Here is a 6946-nt window from a genome sequence, read left to right as displayed (position 1 = left end):
ATGCACCTTCCCTCTTATCCTCCATTACAACTCAATGGTGAGAGGTGGAGTTGCACTCTCCTCCCTGGTAACAGCACCCCAAAGTTCCTTGCCCACACACCATCCTTCAGTGCTCTTCATATCACACTTGTGAATATTTCTCTATGCACCATTACAGGGCATCCACAAACTCCTTTTAACCAAAGTCAAGGACTAGAAACCCATCATCTGGCGTGAAGGAGATTCCTTTCCCCTCTGTTTTATATCCCCCATTCTCTTCTTTGTTGTGCTGCCCTTACCCTGCCTGTCTAGATTTCTTCCCCCCCACAACCTCCATACCAGGCCTCCCCTGTTACCCCTCTTTTCCATGAAGAGTTGCTCCAAAAATTTCTGACATGTGACAAAATAGCGACTTTACCAGGCTGGGGCAGACTTACACTCAACACATTTTATATGCTGCTTGAAAATATGTTAAAAATTACTTGTAGTGTAGTTACAACTATAGTAGTTGCACATTGTCAGTTCTCAGATCCCCATCAGAGATGGGACTTAAAGCCTTGATTTGGCAAGCATCGCTACTTTCACTTAACAGATGGCAAAACTTAAGCTACAGCTTGCCTGAATTTGAGTGTTTTTTAAAGAAATAGGGGGGAAAAAAAGACAAAACAAATTTATTTTTTTTAAATTCACATGTTTTATACCTTCCCTTCTTATAAGTACCCATTTGTCTCTAGGTAAGATGTGGTTTCTGTCATAGCAGCAGACATACTACTACCAGAAAAACCTGAGAAAAAGTTGCAGCTCCCACCGGATGCACTCCTTCCAAGTCAGCACCCAGACACCAGATGCTTCCTGATTTCAGACCATTTCCTTGCCTTGCTTTAGGTTAAAGTCAGCTTAGCAGGCTAAAATTGTTCAACGTAACGTTATCAGCTATTGAGGGTAGCAAAGCCCTCTTGCACCATCCTCGCTAGGTGACCCTGAAAGGAAAAAGCCTTGATTAAACACTGCAAGCAATGTTTTTAGCACTGCCCTTTTCCTAAATCGATTTTTTCCTATTGTTTTTAATGGAAGTAACAGCCCCCTAACACACCAACCTTTGAGTTGACTCGATCTTGAATTCACTTTAAAGATTTTTGCTTCTGCACTGTCTGTCCTGTTCCTACCCACCCCCACCTTCTCCTCTTCATGACAAGGATTTTTAGGGGGGCAGTTTTTCTGACAATGCATCAGTTCCCAACTATGGGAAGCTGGAACAACTTCTGATACTTCTCTCTAAGAGCTGCTGTTTGTACACTTTGCTGTTCTATTCAGCCCATTGACTTACCTCCCTTATCTTCAATCTATAATTAGAAGAGATTAAAGAAGCTGACTTATTGCAAAAGGAAATAAACAAAAGGGATCAGGGATGAGTTGAAAGGTGTGTGGGGGGGTGGAGGGTAAGGTATAAAATCAGTACAGTCTCCCTCTTGAGAAGGTCATCCCAAGGAAGGGCAAGAACAAAATCAATGAATTTTGGCTCAGCAGTGATGGGAGTCAATCCATCAGGCAAACTGATGGCAGCCAGTCAGGCTCTCACAGACACCACCTGTCGCTGCCAGCAAAATGTCAAATTTATGAATTCATTTCCATAGCAAGATAACACTCCCCCAGGGCAACACTGAACAGTTTCACAGCTTCTAGAGCAACCTACTGAGCAGGGAGAAAAGAGGCAGCTCTTCTTCCCCACCAACTGAGGCAAACTATATTTTAAAGGGATGTATGGACCAAATCCAGAGGCACACTTTTTTTAGCATTTGGTTTCTTTAAGCTGAGATCCCTAAATCAAGATGCACTTAAGGCATACCCCAATTTCCCATTTTTTTGCCATTAACAGAGCCAAATGTTACACCGATTTGGTTTCTTTAAGCTGAGATCCCTAAATCAAGATGCACTTAAGGCATACCCCATTTTTGTGTCATTAACAAGAGCCAAATGTTACACCCCTATGTCTCTCACACCAGAGTTTAACTTCCCTAGCTGCATCAAATCCTTCAGAGATGAAGGTGACAGCGTTGACCTTGACTAGGTACACCCAAGTGAAAATTTATCCCATATTTGCTATAATTGTAGCTCCTTGTTAAGAAGAATCTTGTCATGGTAGGGCTGATTCCCTTCAGTTAGCTCAGAGAGCACGCTTGCAGTGGTTGTCATTCATCACTGCAGATAGCAGTGACAGAAACTTCTATGAAGTTCTGTGCTCACCCACACCGAGACAAGCACTTATCTTTCCAGCAAAACAAGTGGAAGAACCCTGTATTCTTTTCTTCCTTTCTATCTTTCATCTATCTTCACAGTATTATCTGGGTGATGTTCACTATAAGACAGTGTCACCAGAATCTCTAGAAGTGACAAACTTTTAGCACAGAAATAGTTTCAGGAACCTTACTTTAAATGTCTTCAATTGGAACTGCAACAGACTGAACTGAGATATAGGAGAGCAGATATTCCAAGTTGCAACCTGAACTTTAGTTTTGTCCTATTAGGCATACATTAGATCATCAGAAACAGTTTTTAAGTTTAGAAAGATGTCAAGCTGGGGAAGGAGATCATAATCCTTGATGAAAACCTTAGGGGACACAATTTTAAATGAATGTGAAAGTTTTAATTCAGTAGAGTGCCTGGCCCAAATTCTCCAAAGTTTTCACAATTCTTTACTTTTTTAAAGATATAATTACACCATTTAGGTTCTTCCAACACACTCAGAAATCATAATTTGCCAGCTGTCTAACACCCCAGGTTGTCTAGTTTCAGCAGCCCCCAAATTCATAGGCATGAGTTAGTGAAAAAATGACAAAGAGCTGTCACAGTGATGCCAGCCAACTCCCAAGTAAAGAAGGTTATTGCCAGTGGAGGAGGATTTCAGTGAAGATACTTAGCACCAAATTTTTCAAAACAGGCACACACATTCTTCCTCTGTAGGATGTTCAAATCCAGACATGAACTGATAAGAGGGCAACACCCTACATTTAGCTTTGTCAGAACTGATTTGATGGTGTTGCACTCTGCTAGCAGTAGATGTGAGCATCAGGCTGACTGAAATCTTTAGTCCCAAAGTTCTTCAAGCAGGACTGGCAGACTAGGGAGTTGAGCTCACCTGGTTAAGAGCTCTGGGGTCACACAGAAATCAGAGGCCACCCAGGGCACAGAGCCCTGATCGAGTGGTGTGCTCACACCCAGTGCTGTAACAACTCTGAAACACAGGAGCACATAGTGGGGACACATGATCAGAGGTGCATGGTTCATAATGCTGAGCCTTCAGAAAATGTTTTACACGTGCTGGAGTTAGACAGCTATAACAAAATTTTCATTTAATGGCAAGTTCTGTGTTACCTCACTCAACATCCTTATTTCAGAAATGTGTACAAAAAAATACAGAGAGATCACTGTTTTGCAAGCATTTTAATTTTTTGATAAAATGCCTATGATGGCAAAAGTTGCTAACTCTCTTCACAGAAGGAGACATGCAAACAAATTGTCATACTATCAGTAGTGTGAGACAGTGTTTAACAAGGTTCTTCTATCTTTAAACTGATATTGTTAATCTATTTATAATATATGCCTTTCATAGGGTTTTTTTTTTGTAGTTTCAGGCTCTTTTAAATCTTCTTTAAAATTAATATATATTAATTTTGAATTCAAATTCACTGTATGTATTAACCTCGTAGAAGGAATAATTGTAAGGTACTTTGTCTTAATTATGGTACCATGATACAGAGCAGTTAAATATCCATATAATTTTACATTGTTGCCCTGAAGGCCCTTCCTTGAAGTCAACCTTTTCTTTTCTTTTCCTATTTTTTAAGCAAGACTTAATTTGTAAGTGTTAAGAAAGTAGAGAAAATTACTTCACCCTAGTTCCTTTGTATTTTTCTCCTACTTTTATTCTCACTTTTGAAGACTAATATAAATGAGTATAGAAAAGTGTCTCTCTAGTTAATTATGCTTTAGGGAACTTTATTCTCTCCTCCCTCCCCCAAATTCTATTTTAAGGCCCCTTCTCATGCTCTTGTTCATTAAGAAACATTAGGAAACAGCCAACTGTATCATATAGCAGCTGATTCTTCCTTTCATGCATGTCCCCAGCTCACCCTCTTTGCATTGTATAACTCAAAGACAATTCAACTTGAAATAGGTTCCTTTGAAAACAAAACTGATGAGCACCTTTTTTTTTAATTTTGCTTTTCCTTGATTGCTATGTAAAATTATCTTGATACCCACTGTCTTTACCTTCCTGAATAGAAAAAGCAAAAAAACAGCCCACATTTCCAGTGTCAGTTATCCTTGTAAGGCTCCAATTTTCAAATGGATCCTTATGATCACAAATTTTTATACACTGATTCAGGAGGGAGTCCATAGTCAAATACCATCATCAGTCCCAAGCATTTAATAAAACTGAATTCGCATCCCTTTCTTCTTCTAGCACCTTCAAAGTCCTTGTGTGGTTGCACATTTCCATCTTTGACAGTAATACAGCTTTGTACTGGAAAAGGTCCTTATCTTAGCAGAAAGTACTCCTGCCACACTGGGCAGGAACTCACAAAGTCAAAAGCAAAGAAGACCCAAAAGTATTGAAAGTCAAATATGTGATTCTGTAACACAACGTCTTAGAAGGTCTAATGTCTTTCTGTCACACCATCACTGAAGAGCAGAGCTAAAGACAAGGAGGCAGTTGCTTCTGGGCATTGCTTCCTCATGTTGAAATACTTTGAGCCAGAAATCTCATCAGCCAACAGCATCAGGGGCAGTGGTAAAATCACAAATTTTCCAGCAGCACAAAGGTACAAAACAGTGCTGATGACAGAACTAATGGATGAGTATGGCATGACATAGGTGCAGAAGTAGACCATGAGAACACCTTTAGTCAGTAGTGTAGCCAGATGCAGTAAATTAAAATGGCAGAATAGTTTGAGTTGGAAGAAACCTTAAAGTTCATCAAGTTCCAACACCCCTGCCATGTGCAGGAACAGCTTCTGCTAAGTCAGATTGCTCAGAGCTGCATCCAGCCTGGTCTTGGCATCCACAGCTTCCCTGGGCAACCTGATCCAGTACCTCACCACCCTCGCAGTAAATAATTTCTTCCTAAAATCCTACTGGACTCTACTCGCAGTTTAAAGCCATTTAAACTGCGAGGAGCCATTTGCCTCCTTTTCTGTCAAAAAAAAAAAAATCATCTTAGCTCTGTCTGCTGGTATAGTTGGGAGAAACATCTTTGTCTAAGTTTAAATAAAATAATTTGCTTTCTAAAGGTTTGTGGATTTCATTATATTTTTCTTCTCATTTGCAAAATACATTCAAATGCTCAAGGCTTAGACAGTTTTTTTTCACTTTTCTCCTTTGTATTTTACCTTTAAAATAAAGGGTCAGATATATAAGAATATAAAATCTAACATTTTCCCTGAATAAAGGAAAATATTTTTGGTGGTTGTGGTTTGTGGTTTTTCTTAGAACCTTACTATTTACCCAAGAGTACAAGGAAAAAAAAAAGGCAGCAAAACCAAAACAACAAACACTAAATCACCACAGGAGGGTTTTTGGGGTTTTTTTTTGGGTAAACACATAATTCTTTGTGACTAAGTATAAAAATATTGCTTAGGCTATTGGCCAGGTGTGTCAGGAATAAAGATTTTCTCAGGGTAACAGCTAATGCTGTTAATACAGCAATAAAAAGTTGTTGTTTTCTCCAGGAACTGAGCCAGCAGAACAAAGTTATGCCCAGAGTCACAAGCACATCCTGTCTATTTTGTCCACTATACGCTTTCAACCTCCAACCTCTCAGTGCTCTCTTCACACTCATTTGAAATTATTGTGTGAAACCAAAGAAACTACATACACATACATTTTCACCCTTTGCTTTACAGTCTTCTGCCAGTTTATAATAACATGGCATTTCTCTGCGATACTGGATGACATGGAAGACAGAAGGGCAATTTAGTAAAACAAACAGTCCAGCAGTTGATCTGCAGCAGCTGTTAAACTCCTTAGCCAGGAAGAGCCTCAGTGAGTTATTGAACACTGCAGGTGCAAGTCACTGCTCCCATCTACAATGCAGACCTGTCAAGGTGAGACACAAGTCTTGCTCAGTCAAAGCTCCTCATGACCTCCTTATGGGATCCCAAACAGAAAACTGAGCTCTTAAGACTGGAAGAAAAAACGTTGATGAACAGTTTGGGACCCCCAAGCTCTTATGGGCACGAAGAGAAGAATGGCACCTACCGTGGTGAGGGTATTGGGCATTAGTCTCATCTGCTAAATCAAACACTACTAATCCTGGGCCCAGCTGTGTCTCTGATCACAGGCAGAGCACCCCGAACAGTGGGAGCTTCTAGCAGCAATGAATGGCTTCACAGCACCTGCTCTGAAAGGAAGCAGACAGTGTAAAAGCTCTTGTCCATTTTGAAATTCTGAAGACAAGAGGGTATTCTTTCCTGAGATACTGACTACATTGTTTATACTAGAATGGTTTTGCTCGAGGTCTTTTTTCTGTTTTTTTTTTTTTCTTGTTTTTTTTGGTTGTTTTTTTTAAGCAGTATAGCTAGATAACTGTTCTTAACAAATTTCACCCACCTATCTAGGAACTTAATTTTTAAAGTAAATTTCTAAAGAAGATGGATACTTTTGTACAGCTGTAGTAAAACTCAGCTTTCTCAGGAGGTAGTTTAGGACTTTTTTCTTTAATGGGTTATTAAGACTGTTAACATTCCAAGTACTATTAGTCTATATTATGTGGTAAATTAAGGAGACTTCTATTAAACCCAAGGCTTGCTTTATTTCTTTCAATTCTCTAAGGTAAACTCAAATACCAAGAAATAGAAGGCACTTATACCACACTGCTTCAGTGAAGCAAGAAAAGGGGGAGGAGGGAAGCAGCTTTCAAACTTTATTTCTAGTCTTCTGTGTATTTCTTCAACTTAGTCAACTCTGCAGA

The 6946-nt window shown here is 39.5% G+C and overlaps 1 long non-coding RNA gene across 1 annotated transcript; it reads right to left on the bottom strand.

Moving 5' to 3' along the window:
- Window positions 1-853: 853 nt before the first annotated feature.
- LOC120506914 lies at window positions 854-6327 on the bottom strand. Its single transcript, XR_005628633.1, has 3 exons — window positions 6235-6327; window positions 3116-3211; window positions 854-959 (listed from the first exon to the last, which is right to left on the bottom strand). It is a non-coding gene; the product is annotated as an uncharacterized LOC120506914 (long non-coding RNA).
- Window positions 6328-6946: the final 619 nt, after the last annotated feature.

This window comes from Passer montanus, unplaced genomic scaffold (assembly GCF_014805655.1).
Source record: "Passer montanus isolate IOZ18808 unplaced genomic scaffold, ASM1480565v1 scaffold40, whole genome shotgun sequence".
Lineage (NCBI taxonomy): Eukaryota > Metazoa > Chordata > Aves > Passeriformes > Passeridae > Passer > Passer montanus.
Note: the sequence above shows the minus strand (reverse complement) of the source record. Positions and strands in the feature narration are given on the sequence as shown.